The sequence below is a fragment of the Salmo salar genome, chromosome ssa16 (genome assembly GCF_905237065.1).
Source record: "Salmo salar chromosome ssa16, Ssal_v3.1, whole genome shotgun sequence".
NCBI classification, from domain to species: Eukaryota; Metazoa; Chordata; class Actinopteri; order Salmoniformes; family Salmonidae; genus Salmo; species Salmo salar.
The window spans coordinates 93,413,076-93,436,202 of record NC_059457.1 but is presented as its reverse complement, the minus strand read 5'-3'; the positions used below and the strand labels follow the sequence as shown (position 1 = coordinate 93,436,202).

The following is a 23,127-nucleotide window of genomic DNA, read 5'->3' as shown; positions in this document are numbered from 1 at the left end:
TCTCTCTCTCTCTCTCTCTCTCTCTCTCTTCCTCCTCCTCTCTCTTCCTCCTCTCGCTCTCTCTCTCTTCCTCCTCTCTCTTCCTCCTCTCTCTTCCTCCTCTCTCTCGCTCTTTCTCTCTTCCTCCTCTCTCTCTTCCTCCTCTCTCTCGCTCTCTCTCTCTTCCTCCTCTCTCTTCCTCCTCTCTCTCGCTCTCTCTCTCTTCCTCCTCTCTCTCGCTCTCTCTCTCTTCCTCCTCTCTCTCGCTCTCTCTCTCTTCCTCCTCTCTCTCGCTCTCTCTCTCTTCCTCCTCTCTCTTCCTCCTCTCTCTCTTCCTCCTCTCTCTCTTCCTCCTCTCTCTCTTCCTCCTCTCTCTCTTCCTCCTCTCTCTCTTCCTCCTCTCTCTCTTCCTCCTCTTCCTCCTCTCTCTCGCTCTCTCTCTCTTCCTCTCTCTCTCTCTCTCGCTCTCTCTCTCTCTCGCTCTCTCTTCCTCTCTCTCTCTTCCTCTCTCTCTCTCTCTCTCTTCCTCCTCTCTTCCCCTCTTCCTTTTCTCTGTCATTTGTCAGACGAGGGGACGACCGTAAAAGGGACGACCGTACCAGGAAGCGAACGATTACGACCGCATCCCCCCGAGACGGGACTCGTGCACGGGACCGTTACAACCGGAGGAGGGGTCGTAGCCGCAGTAGGAGCAGGAGCAAGGATCGGGCCAGGGACCGGGAGAGAGACAGAGACCGCAGTAGTAGGAGTCACAGCAGGAGCCACTCCAAGAGCAGAGGTGAGAGGGGGAGGGAGGAGACAGCAGGAGGGGAGGGAGGGAGACAGCAGGAGCAGGGGGAGGGAGGGAGACAGCAGGAGCAGAGGGGGGAGGGGGAGAGAGACAGCAGGAGCAGAGGGGGAGGGGGAGAGAGACAGCAGGAGCAGAGGGGGGAGGGGGAGGGAGACAGCAGGAGCAGAGGGGGAGGGGGAGGGAGACAGCAGGAGGGGAGGGGGAGGGAGACAGCAGGAGCAGAGGGGGAGGGAGACAGCAGGAGCAGAGGTGGGAGGGGGAGGGAGACAGCAGGAGCAGAGGGGGGAGGGAGACAGCAGGAGCAGAGGGGAGGGAGACAGCAGGAGGGGAGGGGGGAGGGAGACAGCAGGAGCAGAGGGGGAGGGAGACAGCAGGGAGCAGAGGTGAGAGGGGGGAGGGAGACAGAGACAGCAGGAGCAGAGGGGGAGGGAGACAGCAGGAGCAGAGGGGGGAGGGAGACAGCAGGAGCAGAGGGGGAGTGGGGAGGGAGACAGAACAGCAGGAGCAGAGGGGAGGGAGACAGCAGGAGCAGAGGGGAGGGAGAGACAGCAGGAGCAGAGGGGAGGGAGACAGCAGGAGCAGAGGGGGAGGGAGACAGCAGGAGCAGAGGTGAGAGGGGGGGAGGGAGACAGCAGGAGCAGAGGTGAGAGGGGGGGAGGGAGACAGAGACAGCAGAGGTGAGAGGGGGGAGGGGAGACAGAGACAGCAGGAGCAGAGGGGGGAGGGAGACAGCAGGGAGCAGAGGGGGGGAGGGAGACAGCAGGAGCAGAGGGGGAGGGAGACAGCAGGAGCAGAGGGGGGAGTGGGGAGGGAGACAGAACAACTCTGGTTGTGTGCAGGTTTATGTTCCTGCCCTGCACTCCTGATTCAAGGTGTTGTGTCTTTGGCATCATTAAACTGAATACATGTTTATCAAATAACTCTGTAATTATTATTACGCGATTAAACTGATTAATCGTGTAACTGTAATTAACTAGGAGATCGGGGCACCAAGGAAAATATTCAGATTGCAAAGTTATAATTTTCCTAATATAACTTTAAGATATTATAATATCTGATCGATTTGTCTCTTCATTAATGACGTACTATTTACCTCGCGTCCAGTCTCATTCCAAACGTCGTAAATTGATCTTTATCTGCACGAACCCAGTCTTCACTAAGTCATCCATACATCAATTGTCTTAAAATCGTTTATTTACTAAACTAAGTACTTCACAGAAATGCATACAAAACAGAAGGTATCGTTACAAAGAAACGATAAAGGAATGTGCCCTAGTGGGCTAAACCGGCATGGCGGCTTGTTAGACAAAAGGGTCATAAACGGCAGCTGAGGAGGTACACAGTTCATTAATATTAACAATTGAAATGCTAATCCTTTGCACATGAACGCTCACTCATTCGGAAACAATAGCAATCAATATATATATTTACGCTCAGTGTGTCGTCGGGATCCTTGTTGGAGTGTTTGGTCCTCGCGTTCTCTCTCTCTCTCTCTCTCTCTCTCTCTCTCTCTCTCTCTCTCGGTTAGATTGGATATTTCAAAGTGACATTCATTAATGTCGTTATAGGAGAGATGTTTCGGCGGTCTTCGCGTTCAATGATACCGAATTCCTAGCTGCAGACTAGTAATTAATATCAAAGACTTGTTCTTATTCTGTCGGTATCGATAGTCTAATAGCTTAACCACGTGGTATGGTTAAAAGTTCAGTAGAGGAATGCATGGTCAAACCTTGGCCCTCTCGTTATTGAGGTAAGCTGGTCTGCAGAAAGAAACCCTGGGTGGGGGTTTATATACTGAACGTAGAAAAGGCTGTCACATGACGCCAGGTCCTGTCTGTGTCCCTGGGGGCGTGCCGATGACTTAGTTAAGACTCCGAAGGGAATTGGAGTTTCCTTCATTAAACAGTCCAAAATCACATTGCACAATATCACAAACAGTTCTATCCTTATTCATTCATTTTATACAACCATTTAGATGTAAGTCTCATAGCTGAGGCTAGTATATAAACATGATTATGGTAATGTGGCCGTATTGTCTCTCATGAGTTTCATAAAATTGTACCAAACGGACCAGTTCGTAGCTGGATTCTTCACCGATCTTTTATACCTTCTCCAGAACATAAATGTCGTTCGGTTCTCCAATTCTGTGAGGTGGAAGAATCCTTTGTTCTCTATACAAAACCCACTCTGTCTCAAAACTGTGGCCATGAGGCAGAACATTCTCCTTCGAATTTATGACCGCACTCACTTAGCCTGGTGTCAGAAGTATAGAGGTCGGGGGATGGTGCATAGAAAAGGCCTGGTGCAGAGGGAGGGGGTCAACTGCTCGCTGTACCCAAAGAGGCGACGTCATGACAAAGGTTTAGACATAAGACTGTGATTGGTTGATTATTTTGGAAGCATGCACATCCAGCACCTCTACACCTGCTCTAGATATCATAACTGTTTCCTGCTTCCTGTCGCTATCCTTCTGATCACAGAGCGGGATGCTGGGAAGTCAAAGTATGAGCCCGACCGAGGAGACCGGGGGACGGAGGTTGGAGCTGGTGAAGGCCTTCTGCCGATCCCCACGGCAACCACCACGTTCCCCCGTGCCGACCCTCAGCAGCACCATCACGGTGATCGCCCCTCAGGGTAACCACAGCAACAGCGTCACCTCGGTGACGGACAGCTGGTCGGACTTCCACCCGGATCACTCACTGGACCGGCCCCTTCCGCCACCGCCCTTCAACCGTGGTCCGCCCCCTCAGCAAAGAAACGTTGCCGTGACTACGACGGTAAGCAGGAAGGAAGTTGAAAGTAAAGTTGAAAGTTGTTGTTGTTTTTACACCGAGACTGTCTGTATATTATTGATGTGTTGTCTACCAGAGAAGGACTTCTGTATGTATGGAGATATAACAAATTGTATTGTTTCTGTGTTTAGTCTTAACTATCCTCTTATCTGTTTAATATACAGTAGCAGTCAAAAGTTTGGACACACCTACTCATTCAAGGATTTTTCTTTATTTTTTTACTATTTTCTACATTGTAGAATAATAGTGAAGACATCAAAACTATGAAATAACACGTATGGAATCATGTAGTAACCAAAAAAAGTGTTAAACTAATCAAACCTATATATTTGAGATTCTTCAAAGTAGCCACCCTTTGCCTCGATGACAGCTTTGCACACTCTTGGCATTCTCTCAACCAGCTCCACCTGGAATGCTTTTCCAACAGTCTTGAAGGAGTTCCCACATATGCTGAGCACTTGTTGGCTGCTTTTCCTTCACTCTGTGGTCCAACTCATCCCAAACCATCTCAATGGGATTGTGGAGGCCAGGTCATCTGATGCAGCACTTCATCACTCTCCTTCTTGGTCAAATAGCCCTTACACAGCCTAGAGGTGCGTTGGGTCATTGTCCTGTTGAAAAACAAATGATAGTCCAACTAAGTGCAAACCAGATGGGATGGCGTATCGCTGCAGAATGCTGTAGTAGCCATGCTGGTTCAGTGTACCTTGAATTCTAAATAGATCACTGTGTCACCAGCAAAGCACCATCACACCTCCTCCTCCATGCTTCACGGTGGGAACCACACATGTGGAGATCATCCGTTTACCTACTCTGCGTCTCACAAAGACTTGGCGGTTGGAACCAAAAATCTCAAATTTGGACTCATCAGACAAAAGGACAGATTTCCACCGGTCTAATGTCCATTTCTTGTGTTTCTTGGACCAAGCAAGTCTCTTCTTCTTATTGGTGTCCTTTAGTAGTGGTTTCTTTGTAGCAGTTCAACCATGAAGGTCTGATTCACGCAGTCTCCTCTGAACTGTTGATGTTGAGATGTGTCTGTTACTTGAACTCTGTGAAGCATTTATTTGGGCTGCAATTTCTGAGGCTGGTAACTCTAATGAACTTATCCTCTGCAGCAGAGGTAACTCTGGGTATTTCCTTTCCTGTCGCGGTCCTCATGAGAGCCAGTTTAATCATAGCGCTTGATGGTTTTTGCGGCTGCACTTGAAGAAACTTTCAAAGTACTTGACATTTTCTGGATTGACTGACCTTCATGTCTTAAAGTAATGATGGACTGTTGTTTCTCTTTGCTTATTTAAGCTGGTCCCTGCCATAATATGGACTTTGGTCTTTTACCAATTAGGGCTAGCTTCTGTATACCAACCCTACCTGGTCGCAACACAACTGATTGGTTCAAACGCATCAAGAAGGAAAGAAATTCCAGAAAGGCACACCTGTTAACCTGTTAGGGCTAGGGGGCAGCATTTGCACGTCTGGATAAAAAAAATGTACCCGATTTAATCTGGTTACTAATCCTACCCAGTAACTAGAATATGCATATACTTATTATATATGGATAGAAAACACTCTAAAGTTTCTAAAACTGTTTGAATGGTGTCTGTGAGTATAACAGAACTCATTTGGCAGGCAAAACCCTGAGAGATTTTCTGACAGGAAGTGGCCTGTCTGACCATTTCTGGAACTTCTTTGCCATCTCTATCTTTTACTAAAGATCTCTGCTCTAACGTGACACTTCCTACGTCGTCCATAGACGCTCAGAGCCCGGGAAAACCTGAATGTCGTCATCCCAGCCCCAGGCTGAAACACATTATCGCCTTTCTCAAGTGGCCGATCAAGGGACTCTGGGCTTAGGTGCGTGACCTGACCGCCCCGTCTTTGTGAAAAGGGGAGATTCCCGGTCGGAATATTATCGCTTTTTACGAGAAAAATGGCATAAAAATTGATTTTAAACAGCGGTTGACATAGCTTCGAAGTACGGTAATGGAATATTTAGATTTTTTTGTCACGAATTGCGAAATGCGGCGACCCTTCTTTACCATTTCGGATAGTGTCCGAACGCACAAACAAAAACGCCGCTATTCGGATATAACGATGGATTATTTTGGACCAAACCAACATTTGTTATTGAAGTAGCAGTCCTGGGAGTGCATTCTGACGAAGACAACAAAAGGTAATCAAACTTTTATAATAGTAAATATGATTATGGTGAGTGCTAAACTTGCCGGGTGTCTAAATAGCTAGCCCGTGATGCCTGGGCTATGTACTTAGAATATTGCAAAATGTGCTTTCACCAAAAAGCTATTTTAAAATCGGACATATCGAGTGCATAGAGGAGGTCTGTATCTATAATTCTTAAAATAATTGTTATGCTTTTTGTGAACGTTTATCGTGAGTAATTTAGTAAAATGTTAGCGAATTCCCTGGAAGTTTTGCGGGGTATGCTAGTTCTGAACGTCACATGCTAATGTAAAAAGCTGGTTTTTGATATAAATATGAACTTGATTGAACAAAACATGCATGTATTGTATAACATAATGTCCTAGGGTTGTCATCTGATGAAGATCATCAAAGGTTAGTGCTACATTTAGCTGTGGTTTGGGTTTATGTGACATTATATGCTAGCTTGAAAAATGGGTGTCTGATTATTTCTGGCTTGGTACTCTGCTGACATAATCTAATGTTTTGCTTTCGTTGTAAAGCCTTTTTGAAATCGGACAGTGTGGTTAGATTAACGAGAGTCTTGTCTTTAAATAGCTGTAAAATAGTCATATGTTTGAGAAATTGAAGTAATAGGATTTTTAAGGTTTTGAAAATCGCGCCACAGGCTTCAAGTGGCTGTTACGTAGGTGGGACGAATTCGTCCCGCCTAGCCCATAGAGGTTAAACACTTTTTTTTTTTCTTTTCTGGTTACTACATGATTCCATATGTGTTATTTCATAGTTTTGATGTCTTCACTATTATTCTACAATGTAGAAAATAGTGAAAAATAAATAAAAATCCTTGAATGAGTAGGTGTGTTCTAAACGTTTGACAGGTCCTGTATATTATTGATGTGTTGTCTTCCAGAGAAGGGTTTCTGTATGCGCGGAGACATTTGCCCGTTCGACCACGGTATCGATCCGGTGGTGGTGGAGGACGTTAATCTACCCAACATGTTCCAAGCCCCTCCCCTATCCCGGGGGTCGCCCAGCCCCCCTCCCGGCCTACCGCCCCCTCCAGGACCTCCCCTCTCATGACCCCACCGCCCGTCAACCTCCGGTCCCCCGGGGCCCCTGCCAGGCAGCCTGCCACCCAGCCTGCCACCCAGCCTGCCACCAGGTAGGAACTCAGTGGATCCATCTGTCATAACGAGTCCGTGGCTTTAAGACACATTTGTTGGCATTCCAAATGGAACCCTCTTCCCTATTGGCTGCACTTCTTTTAACCATAGCCAATCGGGTGTTTGCCTTCCTTTTAAATGTCAGACTTGTATCGTTCTAGAACGTTGTGATAATGGCAGCCATCTTGGTCAGGAATCATTCTAGTGTTGTTTTTAATGTAATTCTGTGCCCCTCCCCCCCCAGGTCCCCCTCTCCAGGCTCCAGGGATGGACGCTCCTCCTAATTCCATCACCAGCTCTGTTCCCACTATTGTAACCACAGGGACAAGGCCCTCCATTCCCCAGCCCCCACTTCCTCTCTTCTCACCAGGTAGGGATGAGACGCAGGGGGGTGTGTGTGTGTGTGTCTCCTGCCGTTGTACCTTGAGCAAAGCATTTAGTCCTCTTAACCTCTATGGGCTAGGTGGGACGCTAGCTACTGCCCCCTAGCCCTAACAGGTTAACAACTGTACAATGTGTCCTTCAGTTATCGACTAGCTCCAACCTCTGTATCCGTGTGTCTCTCAGAGGGGAAGGTGAAAGGTTTTGTCTGTGTTAAGTCTGTGTTGTCTCCTCTCTCTCTCTCTCTCGCGCTCTCTCGCTCTCTCGCTCTCTCTCTCTCTCTCCCCCCCAGACCAGTATGACTCTGACATGTATAACCCTGAAGCTCCCAGCCTCACCAACACCTCCAGACCTGTATATCGCCACAGAGTCAACGCCCAAAGACCCAACCTCATAGGACTGACTATGGGGAGGACCTACCTCACAGAGACAGAGGTACACAACCTGTCTGGATTCAGAGGGAAAGGTGGGACAGCAATGGGATGTTAGATTAGTTACTTAGAGGAGAAGGGGGAGGGAGGAGAGAGAGAGAGAGAGGAGAGGGAGGTTCTCTATCCTGACTGGTCAAAGTGTGAACTGTGGATGTTAGATTAGTTACTTACAGGGGAGAGAGGGAGGGAGAGAGAGAGAGAGAGAGAGAGGTTCTCTATCCTGACTGGTCAAAGTGTGAACTGTGGATGTTATATTAGTTACTTACAGGGGAGAGAGGGAGGAGAGAGAGGAGGAGGGGGAGGGGAGGGGGAGAGAGAGAGAGAGGTTCTCTAACCTGACTGGTCAAAGTGTGAACTGTGGATGTTAGATTAGTTACTTACAGGGGAGAGAGGGAGGGAGAGAGAGGAGGGAGGGAGAGAGAGAGAGAGAGAGGGAGGTTCTCTAACCTGACTGGTCAAAGTGTGAACTGTGGATGTTAGATTAGTTACTTACAGGGGAGAGAGGGAGGGGAGAGGGCGGGGGAGAGAGAGAGGGAGGGGAGAGGGCGGGAGAGAGAGAGGAGGGAGAGAGGAGAGGGAGGTTCTCTATCCTGACTTAGTTACTTAAAGGGGAGAGGGAGGGAGGGAGAGAGAGAGGAGAGGGAGGTTCTCTATCCTGACTGGTCAAAGTGTGAACTGTGGATGTTAGATTAGTTACTTACAGGGGAGAGAGGGAGGGGAGAGGGTGGGGGAGAGGGCGGGAGAGAGAGAGGAGGGAGAGAGAGGAGAGGGAGGTTCTCTATCCTGACTTAGTTACTTAAAGGGGAGAGGGAGGGAGGGAGAGAGAGAGAGAGAGAGGAGAGGGAGGTTCTCTATCCTGACTTAGTTACTTAAAGGGGAGAGAGGGAGGGGAGAGGGAGGGAGAGAGAGAGAGAGAGGAGGGCGGGAGAGAGAGAGGAGAGAGGAGAGGGAGGTTCTCTATCCTGACTGGTCAAGGCCTCGTCTGATCTCGTCGGTCCAGTCACGTCGTTGTTTAATGAATTCCCAGATCAGATGCCCAACAGCAACAGAATGAGGATCGTTCTGGACTCAGCCTCCAGGAAGAGATCTGCTGTCTCACACCTCGGAGCGATGCCCCTCAAGAAACCCTGGTCCGACAAGTAAGAACACACACACACACACACACACACACACACACACACACACACACACACACACACACACACACACACACACACACACACACCCTGGTCCGACAAGCAAGAACACACACACACACACACACACAACACACACACCTGGACCACACACACAACACACACACCTGGACCACACACACACAACACACACACCTGGACCACACACACACAACACACACACCTGGACCACACACACACAACACACACACCTGGACCACACACACACAACACACACACCTGGACAACACACACACACAACACACACACCTGGACAACACACACACACAACACACACACCTGGACAACACACACACACAACACACACACCTGGACAACACACACACACAACACACACACCTGGACAACACACACACACAACACACACACCTGGACAACACACACACACAACACACACACCTGGACAACACACACACACAACACACACACCTGGACAACACACACACACACACACACACACACACACCGACAACACACACACACACACACCGACAACACACCGACAACACACACACACACACACCGACAACACACACACACCGACAACACACCGACAACACACACACACACACACACCGTCATAGAACCGTCATAGACCACAACAGGTAATATACCTGGGGGTTCATACAGAACATTAGAGGACCGTCATAGACCACAACAGGTAATATACCTGGGGGTTCATACAGAACATTAGAGGACCGTCATAGACCACAACAGGTAATATACCTGGGGGTTCATTCAGAACATTAGAGAACCGTCATAGACCACAACAGGTAATATACCTGGGGGTTCATACAGAACATTAGAGAACCGTCATAGACCACAACAGGTAATATACCTGGGGGTTCATACAGAACATTAGAGAACCGTCATAGACCACAACAGGTAATATACCTGGGGGTTCATACAGAACATTAGAGAACCGTCATAGACCACAACAGGTAATATACCTGGGGGTTCATACAGAACATTAGAGAACCGTCATAGACCACAACAGGTAATATACCTGGGGGTTCATACAGAACATTAGAGGACCGTCATAGACCACAACAGGTAATATACCTGGGGGTTCATACAGAACATTAGAGAACCGTCATAGACCACAACAGGTAATATACCTGGGGTTCATACAGAACATTAGAGAACCGTCATAGACCACAACAGGTAATATACCTGGGGGTTCATACAGAACATTAGAGAACCGTCATAGACCACAACAGGTAATATACCTGGGGGTTCATACAGAACATTAGAGAACCGTCATAGACCACAACAGGTAATATACCTGGGGGTTCATACAGAACATTAGAGGACCGTCATAGACCACAACAGGTAATATACCTGGGGGTTCATACAGAACATTAGAGGACCGTCATAGACCACAACAGGTAATATACCTGGGGGTTCATACAGAACATTAGAGAACCGTCATAGACCACAACAGGTAATATACCTGGGGGTTCATACAGAACATTAGAGAACCGTCATAGACCACAACAGGTAATATACCTGGGGGTTCATACAGAACATTAGAGAACCGTCATAGACCACAACAGGTAATATACCTGGGGGTTCATACAGAACATTAGAGAACCGTCATAGACCACAACAGGTAATATACCTGGGGGTTCATACAGAACATTAGAGAACCGTCATAGACCACAACAGGTAATATACCTGGGGGTTCATACAGAACATTAGAGAACCGTCATAGACCACAACAGGTAATATACCTGGGGGTTCATACAGAACATTAGAGAACCGTCATAGACCACAACAGGTAATATACCTGGGGTTCATACAGAACATTAGAGAACCGTCATAGACCACAACAGGTAATATACCTGGGGGTTCATACAGAACATTAGAGAACCGTCATAGACCACAACAGGTAATATACCTGGGGGTTCATACAGAACATTAGAGAACCGTCATAGACCACAACAGGTAATATACCTGGGGGTTCATACAGAACATTAGAGAACCGTCATAGACCACAACAGGTAATATACCTGGGGGTTCATACAGAACATTAGAGAACCGTCATAGACCACAACAGGTAATATACCTGGGGGTTCATACAGAACATTAGAGAACCGTCATAGACCACAACAGGTAATATACCTGGGGGTTCATACAGAACATTAGAGAACCGTCATAGACCACAACAGGTAATATACCTGGGGTTCATACAGAACATTAGAGAACCGTCATAGACCACAACAGGTAATATACCTGGGGGTTCATACAGAACATTAGAGAACCGTCATAGACCACAACAGGTAATATACCTGGGGGTTCATACAGAACATTAGAGAACCATCATAGACCACAACAGGTAATATACCTGGGGGTTCATACAGAACATTAGAGAACCGTCATAGACCACAACAGGTAATATACCTGGGGGTTCATACAGAACATTAGAGAACCGTCATAGACCACAACAGGTAATATACCTGGGGGTTCATACAGAACATTAGAGAACCGTCATAGACCACAACAGGTAATATACCTGGGGGTTCATACAGAACATTAGAGAACCATCATAGACCACAACAGGTAATATACCTGGGGGTTCATTCAGAACATTAGAGGACCGTCATAGACCACAACAGGTAATATACCTGGGGGTTCATACAGAACATTAGAGAACCGTCATAGACCACAACAGGTAATATACCTGGGGGTTCATTCAGAACATTAGAGAACCGTCATAGACCACAACAGGTAATATACCTGGGGGTTCATACAGAACATTAGAGAACCGTCATAGACCACAACAGGTAATATACCTGGGGGTTCATTCAGAACATTAGAGGACCGTCATAGACCACAACAGGTAATATACCTGGGGGTTCATTCAGAACATTAGAGGACCGTCATAGACCACAACAGGTAATATACCTGGGGGTTCATTCAGAACATTAGAGGACCGTCATAGACCACAACAGGTAATATACCTGGGGGTTCATACAGAACATTAGAGAACCGTCATAGACCACAACAGGTAATATACCTGGGGGTTCATACAGAACATTAGAGAACCGTCATAGACCACAACAGGTAATATACCTGGGGGTTCATACAGAACATTAGAGAACCGTCATAGACCACAACAGGTAATATACCTGGGGGTTCATACAGAACATTAGAGAACCGTCATAGACCACAACAGGTAATATACCTGGGGGTTCATACAGAACATTAGAGAACCGTCATAGACCACAACAGGTAATATACCTGGGGGTTCATACAGAACATTAGAGAACCGTCATAGACCACAACAGGTAATATACCTGGGGGTTCATACAGAACATTAGAGAACCGTCATAGACCACAACAGGTAATATACCTGGGGGTTCATACAGAACATTAGAGAACCATCATAGACCACAACAGTAGAATGACAACAGTTTTAAGTCCCATTTTGATTTTCAGTTCGTATAACATGTCAATAATCTTTTTACAGAAATAACCTTGTGTAAACAACAAGCAGTACAGGAGCCGTTCCTTGTAAACAACAAGCCGTTCCTTGTAAACAACAAGCAGTTCCTTGTGAACAACAAGCCGTTCCTTGTAAACAACAAGCCGTTCCTTGTGAACAACAAGCCGTTCCTTGTGAACAACAAGCCGTTCCTCGTAAACAACAAGCCGTTCCTCGTAAACAACAAGCCGTTCCTCGTAAACAACAAGCCGTTCCTTGTAAACAACAAGCCGTTCCTTGTGAACAACAAGCCGTTCCTTGTAAACAACAAGCAGTGCCGTAACTGTTCCTGTAATCTCCATGTGTTCTGTCAGACCCAACTTCAACCAGCAGAACCTCCAGGGTGGGTTCCACAACAAGAACCCTCAGAACCAGAAGGCTCAGCTTGGGTCTAACACCAAGCTGGCGGTCCGACAGATCCCCCAGGGACTCAACAACATCTCCAAGCTTAACGAACACTTCAGCAAGTTCGGGACTATCGTCAACCTACAGGTTAGACTGATTGGCTAACCATACCTTTCTGCTTTAAGCTGTCATGGTTTTTTGTTGTTGGCATTATTGGCACACTACTCCTTATTTAGTGCACTTCTTCTTAGTGAGTGAGGGTTAACATAATCCTATCTTCCTCCCTCCCCCTGCTCACCCTTCCTCCCGTCTTCCTCTCTCTGTCTCGCTCTCTCTGTGTCTCGCTCTCTCTGTGTCTCGCTCGCTCTGTGTCTCGCTCGCTCTGTGTCTCGCTCTCTCTGTGTCTCGCTCTCTCTGTGTCTCGCTCTCTCTGTGTCTCGCTCTCTCTGTGTCTCGCTCTCTCTGTGTCTCGCTCTCTCTGTGTCTCGCTCTCTCTGTGTCTCGCTCTCTCTGTCTCTCGCTCTCTCTGTGTCTCGCTCTCTCTGTGTCTCGCTCTCTCTGTGTCTCGCTCTCTCTGTGTCTCGCTCTCTCTGTGTCTCGCTCTCCTCTCCTTCCCCTCTTCTCTCTCGCTCTCATGCTCGCTCTCGCTGTCTGTCTCGCTCTCGCTGTCTGTCTCGCTGTCTGTCTCTCTCTCTTGCTCTGTCTCTCTCTCTCTGTGTCTCGCTCTCTCTGTGTCTCGCTCTCTCTCTGTCTCGCTCTCTCTGTGTCTCGCTCTCTCTGTGTCTCGCTCTCTCTGTGTCTCGCTCTCTCTGTGTCTCGCTCTCTCTGTGTCTCGCTCTCCTCTCCTTCCCCTCTTCTCTCTCGCTCTCATGCTCGCTCTCGCTGTCTGTCTCGCTCTCGCTGTCTGTCTCGCTGTCTGTCTCTCTCTCTTGCTCTGTCTCTCTCTCTCGCCTCTCTCCCCCCTCTAGGTAACCTATGGTAATGACCCGGAGGGGGCGCTGATCCAGTTTGACAGTCACGAGGAGGCTAAGCGTGCCCTGCAGAGTCCAGAAGCCGTTCTCAACAACCGCTTCATTAGAGTCCTCTGGCACTGTGATGGCGGGACGGGACCCCAGGGGACGGGACCCCAGGGGACGGGACCCCAGGGGACGGGACCCCAGGGACAGCAACACCATCAACCACAGTCACTCATGGTAAGTCTACGTCCCAAATATGGCAGCCTATTCCCTTAAAAGTGCACTGCTGTTCTACCAGAGCCCTATTGACCCTGGTCAAAAGTGGTGCACTTGGATTTAGGAAGCATGTTTCAGCCATTTTGCCCAATGGCCATTCATTATTAGTGGCCTCAGATCCAGAGTTTTTCCTGCTGGTTCGGGGCGTACTGCAACACAGTTGGCCTTCTATGTTATGTTGTTTGCCCTTGTCTGTTGTCGTTGACCTAGCCTGTTGTCGTTGACCTAGCCTGTTGTCGTTGACCTAGCCTGTTGGTCGTTGACCTAGCCTGTTGTCGTTGACCTAGCCTGTTGTCGTTGACCTAGCCTGTTGTCGTTGACCTAGCCTGTTGTCGTTGACCTAGCCTGTTGTCGTTGACCTAGCCTGTTGGTTGTTGACCTAGCCTGTTGGTTGTTGACCTAGCCTGTTGGTTGTTGACCTAGCCTGTTGTCGTTGACCTAGCCTGTTGTCGTTGACCTAGCCTGTTGTCGTTGACCTAGCCTGTTGGTCGTTGACCTAGCCTGTTGGTCGTTGACCTAGCCTGTTGGTCGTTGACCTAGCCTGTTGGTTGTTGACCTAGCCTGTTGGTTGTTGACCTAGCCTGTTGGTTGTTGACCTAGCCTGTTGGTTGTTGACCTAGCCTGTTGTCGTTGACCTAGCCTGTTGTCGTTGACCTAGCCTGTTGTCGTTGACCTAGCCTGTTGGTCGTTGACCTAGCCTGTTGTCGTTGACCTAGTCGTTGATCTAGCCTGTTGTCGTTGACCTAGCCTGTTGGTCGTTGACCTAGCCTGTTGTCGTTGACCTAGCCTGTTGTCGTTGACCTAGCCTGTTGTCGTTGACCTAGCCTGTTGTCGTTGACCTAGCCTGTTGTCGTTGACCTAGCCTGTTGTCGTTGACCTAGCCTGTTGTCGTTGACCTAGTCGTTGATCTAGCCTGTTGTCGTTGACCTAGCCTGTTGGTTGTTGACCTAGCCTGTTGTCGTTGACCTAGCCTGTTGGTTGTTGACCTAGCCTGTTGGTTGTTGACCTAGCCTGTTGGTTGTTGACCTAGCCTGTTGTCGTTGACCTAGCCTGTTGTCGTTGACCTAGCCTGTTGGCCGTTGACCTAGCCTGTTGTCGTTGACCTAGCCTGTTGTCGTTGACCTAGCCTGTTGTCGTTGACCCAGCCTGTTGTCGTTGACCAGCCTGTTGTCGTTGACCCTAGCCTGTTGGCCGTTGACCTAGCCTGTTGTCGTTGACCTAGCCTGTTGTCGTTGACCTAGCCTGTTGGCCGTTGACCTAGCCTGTTGTCGTTGACCTAGCCTGTTGTCGTTGACCTAGCCTGTTGTCGTTGACCTAGCCTGTTGTCGTTGACCTAGCCTGTTGGTCGTTGACCTAGCCTGTTGTCGTTGACCTAGCCTGTTGGTCGTTGACCTAGCCTGTTGGTCGTTGACCTAGCCTGTTGGTTGTTGACCTAGCCTGTTGGTTGTTGACCTAGCCTGTTGGTTGTTGACCTAGCCTGTTGGTTGTTGACCTAGCCTGTTGTCGTTGACCTAGCCTGTTGTCGTTGACCCTAGCCTGTTGTCGTTGACCTAGCCTGTTGGTCGTTGACCTAGCCTGTTGTCGTTGACCTGAGTCGTTGATCTAGCCTGTTGTCGTTGACCTAGCCTGTTGGTCGTTGACCTAGCCTGTTGTCGTTGACCTAGCCTGTTGTCGTTGACCTAGCCTGTTGTCGTTGACCCTAGCCTGTTGTCGTTGACCTAGCCTGTTGTCGTTGACCTAGCCTGTTGTCGTTGACCTAGTCGTTGATCTAGCCTGTTGTCGTTGACCTAGCCTGTTGGTTGTTGACCTAGCCTGTTGTCGTTGACCTAGCCTGTTGGTTGTTGACCTAGCCTGTTGGTTGTTGACCTAGCCTGTTGGTTGTTGACCTAGCCTGTTGGTTGTTGACCTAGCCTGTTGTCGTTGACCTAGCCTGTTGTCGTTGACCTAGCCTGTTGGCCGTTGACCTAGCCTGTTGTCGTTGACCTAGCCTGTTGTCGTTGACCTAGCCTGTTGTCGTTGACCTAGCCTGTTGTCGTTGACCTAGCCTGTTGGCCGTTGACCTAGCCTGTTGGCCGTTGACCTAGCCTGTTGTCGTTGACCTAGCCTGTTGGCCGTTGACCTAGCCTGTTGTCGTTGACCTAGCCTGTTGTCGTTGACCTAGCCTGTTGTCGTTGACCTAGCCTGTTGTCGTTGACCTAGCCTGTTGTCGTTGACCTAGCCTGTTGTCGTTGACCTAGCCTGTTGGCCGTTGACCTAGCCTGTTGTCGTTGACCTAGCCTGTTGTCGTTGACCTAGCCTGTTGTCGTTGACCTAGCCTGTTGTCGTTGACCTAGCCTGTTGGCCGTTGACCAGCCTGTTGTCGTTGACCTAGCCTGTTGTCGTTGACCCTAGCCTGTTGTCGTTGACCTAGCCTGTTGGCCGTTGACCCAGCCTGTTGTCGTTGACCCTAGCCTGTTGTCGTTGACCTAGCCTGTTGTCGTTGACCTAGCCTGTTGTCGTTGACCTAGCCTGTTGTCGTTGACCTAGCCTGTTGTCGTTGACCCTAGCCTGTTGTCGTTGACCTAGCCTGTTGTCGTTGACCTAGCCTGTTGTCGTTGACCTAGCCTGTTGTCGTTGACCTAGCCTGTTGTCGTTGACCTAGCCTGTTGTCGTTGACCTAGCCTGTTGTCGTTGACCCAGCCTGTTGTCGTTGACCTAGCCTGTTGTCGTTGACCTAGCCTGTTGTCGTTGACCTAGCCTGTTGTCGTTGACCTAGCCTGTTGGTTGTTGACCTAGCCTGTTGTCGTTGACCTAGCCTGTTGTCGTTGACCTAGCCTGTTGTCGTTGACCTAGCCTGTTGTCGTTGACCTAGCCTGTTGTCGTTGACCTAGCCTGTTGTCGTTGACCTAGCCTGTTGGCCGTTGACCTAGCCTGTTGTCGTTGACCTAGCCTGTTGTCGTTGACCTAGCCTGTTGTCGTTGACCTAGCCTGTTGTCGTTGACCTAGCCTGTTGTCGTTGACCTAGCCTGTTGGCCGTTGACCTAGCCTGTTGTCGTTGACCTAGCCTGTTGTCGTTGACCTAGCCTGTTGTCGTTGACCTAGCCTGTTGTCGTTGACCTAGCCTGTTGGCCGTTGACCTAGCCTGTTGTCGTTGACCTAGCCTGTTGTCGTTGACCTAGCCTGTTGGCCGTTGACCTAGCCTGTTGGCCGTTGACCTAGCCTGTTGTCGTTGACCTAGCCTGTTGTCGTTGACCTAGCCTGTTGTCGTTGACCTAGCCTGTTGTCGTTGACCTAGCCTGTTGTCGTTGACCTAGCCTGTTGTCGTTGACCTAGCCTGTTGTCGTTGACCTAGCCTGTTGGTTGTTGACCTAGCCTGTTGTCGTTGACCTAGCCTGTTGGTTGTTGACCTAGCCTGTTGGTTGTTGACCTAGCCTGTTGTCGTTGACCTAGCCTGTTGTCGTTGACCTAGCCTGTTGTCGTTGACCTAGCCTGTTGTCGTTGACCCAGCCTGTTGTCGTTGACCTAGCCTGTTGTCGTTGACCTAGCCTGTTGGCCGTTGACCCTAGCCTGTTGGCCGTTGACCTAGCCTGTTGTCGTTGACCTAGCCTGTTGGCCGTTGACCTAGCCTGTTGTCGTTGACCTAGCCTGTTGTCGTTGACCTAGCCTGTTGTCGTTGACCTAGCCTGTTGTCGTTGACCTAGCCTGTTGGCCGTTGACCCAGCCTGTTGTCGTTGACCTAGCCTGTTGTCGTTGACCTAGTCGTTGATCTAGCCTGTTGTCGTTGACCTAGCCTGTTGTCGTTGACCTAGCCTGTTGTCGTTGACCTAGCCTGTTGTCGTTGACCTAGCCTGTTGGCCGTTGACCTAGCCTGTTGGCCGTTGACCTAGCCTGTTGTCGTTGACCCCAGCCTGTTGTCGTTGACCTAGCCTGTTGTCGTTGACCTAGCCTGTTGTCGTTGACCTAGCCTGTTGTCGTTGACCTAGCCTGTTGTCGTTGACCTAGCCTGTTGTCGTTGACCTAGCCTGTTGGTTGTTGACCTAGCCTGTTGTCGTTGACCTAGCCTGTTGGTTGTTGACCTAGCCTGTTGGTTGTTGACCTAGCCTGTTGTCGTTGACCTAGCCTGTTGTCGTTGACCTAGCCTGTTGTCGTTGACCTAGCCTGTTGTCGTTGACCTAGCCTGTTGTCGTTGACCTAGCCTGTTGTCGTTGACCTAGCCTGTTGGCCGTTGACCTAGCCTGTTGGCCGTTGACCTAGCCTGTTGTCGTTGACCTAGCCTGTTGGCCGTTGACCCTAGCCTGTTGTCGTTGACCCTAGCCTGTTGTCGTTGACCTAGCCTGTTGTCGTTGACCTAGCCTGTTGTCGTTGACCTAGCCTGTTGGCCGTTGACCTAGCCTGTTGTCGTTGACCTAGCCTGTTGTCGTTGACCTAGTCGTTGATCTAGCCTGTTGTCGTTGACCTAGCCTGTTGTCGTTGACCTAGCCTGTTGTCGTTGACCTAGCCTGTTGTCGTTGACCTAGCCTGTTGGTCGTTGACCTAGCCTGTTGTCGTTGACCTAGCCTGTTGGCCGTTGACCTAGCCTGTTGGCCGTTGACCTAGCCTGTTGGCCGTTGACCTAGCCTGTTGTCGTTGACCTAGCCTGTTGTCGTTGACCTAGCCTGTTGTCGTTGACCTAGCCTGTTGGTCGTTGACCTAGCCTGTTGTCGTTGACCTAGCCTGTTGTCGTTGACCTAGCCTGTTGGTCGTTGACCTAGCCTGTTGGTCGTTGACCTAGCCTGTTGGTCGTTGACCTAGCCTGTTGTCGTTGACCTAGCCTGTTGTCATTGACCTAGCCTGTTGTCATTGACCTAGCCTGTTGGTCGTTGACCTAGCCTGTTGGTCGTTGACCTTTGTTTTGTTTATTGTTGACGTTGTTGTTGTTGTTGTTGTTGTGAACCCCAGCAGGTACAGCAGCCAGCCACTAGTCTGAAACAGTCAGTCAAAGACCGTCTGGGCCCTCTGCCTGCCGACAGCTCAGAGCCCAACCAAGACTCTAGTGTTGCCTCTCAGAATGCCTTTAAATCCAACCTATCAGTGAAGGAGAGGCTGGGCTTCGCTTCTAAACCAGGAAGTACCCCTAGTGGACCGGCAGGAAAGGTGAGAATAAAAGTCCACTGTATCCACAAATGTAAATATCATTTTTGACTTGAGTTTTCCTTTAAGTTGCCCTTCTACTGTAAGTCCCCAGTAATAACACTAGTAGTAATAATAACATGGACCTCCTCTCCACCAGGTGTCCTCCTATATAAGTCCCCAGTAATAACACTAGTAGTAATAATAACATGGACCTCCTCTCCACCAGGTGTCCTCCTATATAAGTCCCCAGTAATAACACTAGTAGTAGTAATAACATGGACCTCCTCTCCTCCAGGTGTCCTCCTATATAAGTCCCCAGTAATAACACTAGTAGTAGTAATAACATGGACCTCCTCTCCACCAGGTGTTCTCCTATATAAGTCCCCAGTAATAACACTAGTAGTAATAATAACATGGACCTCCTCTCCACCAGGTGTTCTCCTATATAAGTCCCCAGTAATAACACTAGTAGTAATAACATGGACCTCCTCTCCTCCAGGTGTTCTCCTATATAAGTCCCCAGTAATAACATGGACCTCCTCTCCACCAGGTGTCCTCCTATATAAGTCCCCAGTAATAACACTAGTAGTAATAACATGGACCTCCTCTCCACCAGGTGTCCTCCTATATAAGTCCCCAGTAATAACACTAGTAGTAATAATAACATGGACCTCCTCTCCTCCAGGTGTTCTCCTATATAAGTCCCCAGTAATAACACTAGTAGTAGTAATAACATGGACCTCCTCTCCACCAGGTGTTCTCCTATATAAGTCCCCAGTAATAACACTAGTAGTAATAATAACATGGACCTCCTCTCCACCAGGTGTCCTCCTATATAAGTCCCCAGTAATAACACTAGTAGTAGTAATAACATGGACCTCCTCTCCTCCAGGTGTTCTCCTATATAAGTCCCCAGTAATAACACTAGTAGTAATAACATGGACCTCCTCTCCACCAGGTGTCCTCCTATATAAGTCCCCAGTAATAACACTAGTAGTAGTAATAACATGGACCTCCTCTCCACCAGGTGTCCTCCTATATAAGTCCCCAGTAATAACACTAGTAGTAGTAATAACATGGACCTCCTCTCCTCCAGGTGTTCTCCTATATAAGTCCCCAGTAATAACACTAGTAGTAATAATAACATGGACCTCCTCTCCACCAGGTGTCCTCCTATATAAGTCCCCAGTAATAACACTAGTAGTAATAATAACATGGACCTCCTCTCCTCCAGGTGTCCTCCTATATAAGTCCCCAGTAATAACACTAGTAGTAGTAATAACATGGACCTCCTCTCCACCAGGTGTCCTCCTATATAAGTCCCCAGTAATAACACTAGTAGTAGTAATAACATGGACCTCCTCTCCACCAGGTGTCCTCCTATATAAGTCCCCAGTAATAACACTAGTAGTAGTAATAACATGGACCTCCTCTCCACCAGGTGTTCTCCTATATAAGTCCCCAGTAATAACACTAGTAGTAGTAATAACATGGACCTCCTCTCCTCCAGGTGTCCTCCTATATAAGTCCCCAGTAATAACACTAGTAGTAATAATAACATGGACCTCCTCTCCACCAGGTGTTCTCCTATATAAGTCCCCAGTAATAACACTAGTAGTAATAACATGGACCTCCTCTCCTCCAGGTGTTCTCCTATATAAGTCCCCAGTAATAACACTAGTAGTAATAATAACATGGACCTCCTCTCCACCAGGTGTTCTCCTATATAAGTCCCCAGTAATAACACTAGTACTAATAATAACATGGACCTCCTCTCCACCAGGTGTCCTCCTATATAAGTCCCCAGTAATAACACTAGTAGTAGTAATAACATGGACCTCCTCTCCACCAGGTGTCCTCCTATATAAGTCCCCAGTAATAACACTAGTAGTAGTAATAACATGGACCTCCTCTCCACCAGGTGTCCTCCTATATAAGTCCCCAGTAATAACACTAGTAGTAGTAATAACATGGACCTCCTCTCCTCCAGGTGTTCTCCTATATAAGTCCCCAGTAATAACACTAGTAGTAGTAATAACATGGACCTCCTCTCCTCCAGGTGTCCTCCTATATAAGTCCCCAGTAATAACACTAGTAGTAATAATAACATGGACCTCCTCTCCACCAGGTGTCCTCCTATATAAGTCCCCAGTAATAACACTAGTAGTAGTAATAACATGGACCTCCTCTCCACCAGGTGTTCTCCTATATAAGTCCCCAGTAATAACACTAGTAGTAATAACATGGACCTCCTCTCCACCAGGTGTTCTCCTATATAAGTCCCCAGTAATAACACTAGTAGTAGTAATAACATGGACCTCCTCTCCTCCAGGTGTTCTCCTATATAAGTCCCCAGTAATAACACTAGTAGTAATAATAACATGGACCTCCTCTCCTCCAGGTGTCCTCCTATATAAGTCCCCAGTAATAACATGGACCTCCTCTCCACCAGGTGTCCTCCTATATAAGTCCCCAGTAATAACACTAGTAGTAATAATAACATGGACCTCCTCTCCACCAGGTGTCCTCCTATATAAGTCCCCAGTAATAACACTAGTAGTAATAACATGGACCTCCTCTCCTCCAGGTGTTCTCCTATATAAGTCCCCAGTAATAACACTAGTAGTAGTAATAACATGGACCTCCTCTCCTCCAGGTGTCCTCCTATATAAGTCCCCAGTAATAACACTAGTAGTAATAATAACATGGACCTCCTCTCCACCAGGTGTCCTCCTATATAAGTCCCCAGTAATAACACTAGTAGTAATAACATGGACCTCCTCTCCTCCAGGTGTTCTCCTATATAAGTCCCCAGTAATAACACTAGTAGTAGTAATAACATGGACCTCCTCTCCACCAGGTGTCCTCCTATATAAGTCCCCAGTAATAACACTAGTAGTAATAATAACATGGACCTCCTCTCCACCAGGTGTCCTCCTATATAAGTCCCCAGTAATAACACTAGTAGTAATAATAACATGGACCTCCTCTCCACCAGGTGTCCTCCTATATAAGTCCCCAGTAATAACACTAGTAGTAGTAATAACATGGACCTCCTCTCCTCCAGGTGTCCTCCTATATAAGTCCCCAGTAATAACACTAGTAGTAGTAATAACATGGACCTCCTCTCCTCCAGGTGTCCTCCTATATAAGTCCCCAGTAATAACACTAGTAGTAGTAATAACATGGACCTCCTCTCCTCCAGGTGTCCTCCTATATAAGTCCCCAGTAATAACACTAGTAGTAGTAATAACATGGACCTCCTCTCCACCAGGTGTCCTCCTATATAAGTCCCCAGTAATAACACTAGTAGTAATAACATGGACCTCCTCTCCACCAGGTGTCCTCCTATATAAGTCCCCAGTAATAACACTAGTAGTAGTAATAACATGGACCTCCTCTCCTCCAGGTGTTCTCCTATATAAGTCCCCAGTAATAACACTAGTAGTAATAATAACATGGACCTCCTCTCCACCAGGTGTCCTCCTATATAAGTCCCCAGTAATAACACTAGTAGTAATAACATGGACCTCCTCTCCTCCAGGTGTCCTCCTATATAAGTCCCCAGTAATAACACTAGTAGTAGTAATAACATGGACCTCCTCTCCTCCAGGTGTCCTCCTATATAAGTCCCCAGTAATAACACTAGTAGTAGTAATAACATGGACCTCCTCTCCACCAGGTGTCCTCCTATATAAGTCCCCAGTAATAACACTAGTAGTAGTAATAACATGGACCTCCTCTCCACCAGGTGTCCTCCTATATAAGTCCCCAGTAATAACACTAGTAGTAGTAATAACATGGACCTCCTCTCCTCCAGGTGTCCTCCTATATAAGTCCCCAGTAATAACACTAGTAGTAGTAATAACATGGACCTCCTCTCCTCCAGGTGTTCTCCTATATAAGTCCCCAGTAATAACACTAGTAGTAGTAATAACATGGACCTCCTCTCCACCAGGTGTTCTCCTATATAAGTCCCCAGTAATAACACTAGTAGTAATAACATGGACCTCCTCTCCACCAGGTGTCCTCCTATATAAGTCCCCAGTAATAACACTAGTAGTAATAACATGGACCTCC

General features: G+C 48.1%; 1 pseudogene across 1 annotated transcript in view; it reads left to right on the top strand.

The window, feature by feature from the left end:
• LOC106593454 (RNA-binding protein 26-like) overlaps positions 1-23,127 on the top strand; it is a 42,230-nt pseudogene that overhangs the window by 7,176 nt on the left and 11,927 nt on the right. The window contains exons 5-13 of the transcript XR_006759612.1: positions 546-757; positions 3,250-3,546; positions 6,632-6,883; positions 7,129-7,254; positions 7,558-7,731; positions 8,724-8,835; positions 12,694-12,871; positions 13,693-13,917; positions 18,874-19,068. The product of XR_006759612.1 is annotated as an RNA-binding protein 26-like (transcript). The remainder of the gene's footprint in view (positions 1-545; positions 758-3,249; positions 3,547-6,631; positions 6,884-7,128; positions 7,255-7,557; positions 7,732-8,723; positions 8,836-12,693; positions 12,872-13,692; positions 13,918-18,873; positions 19,069-23,127) is intronic.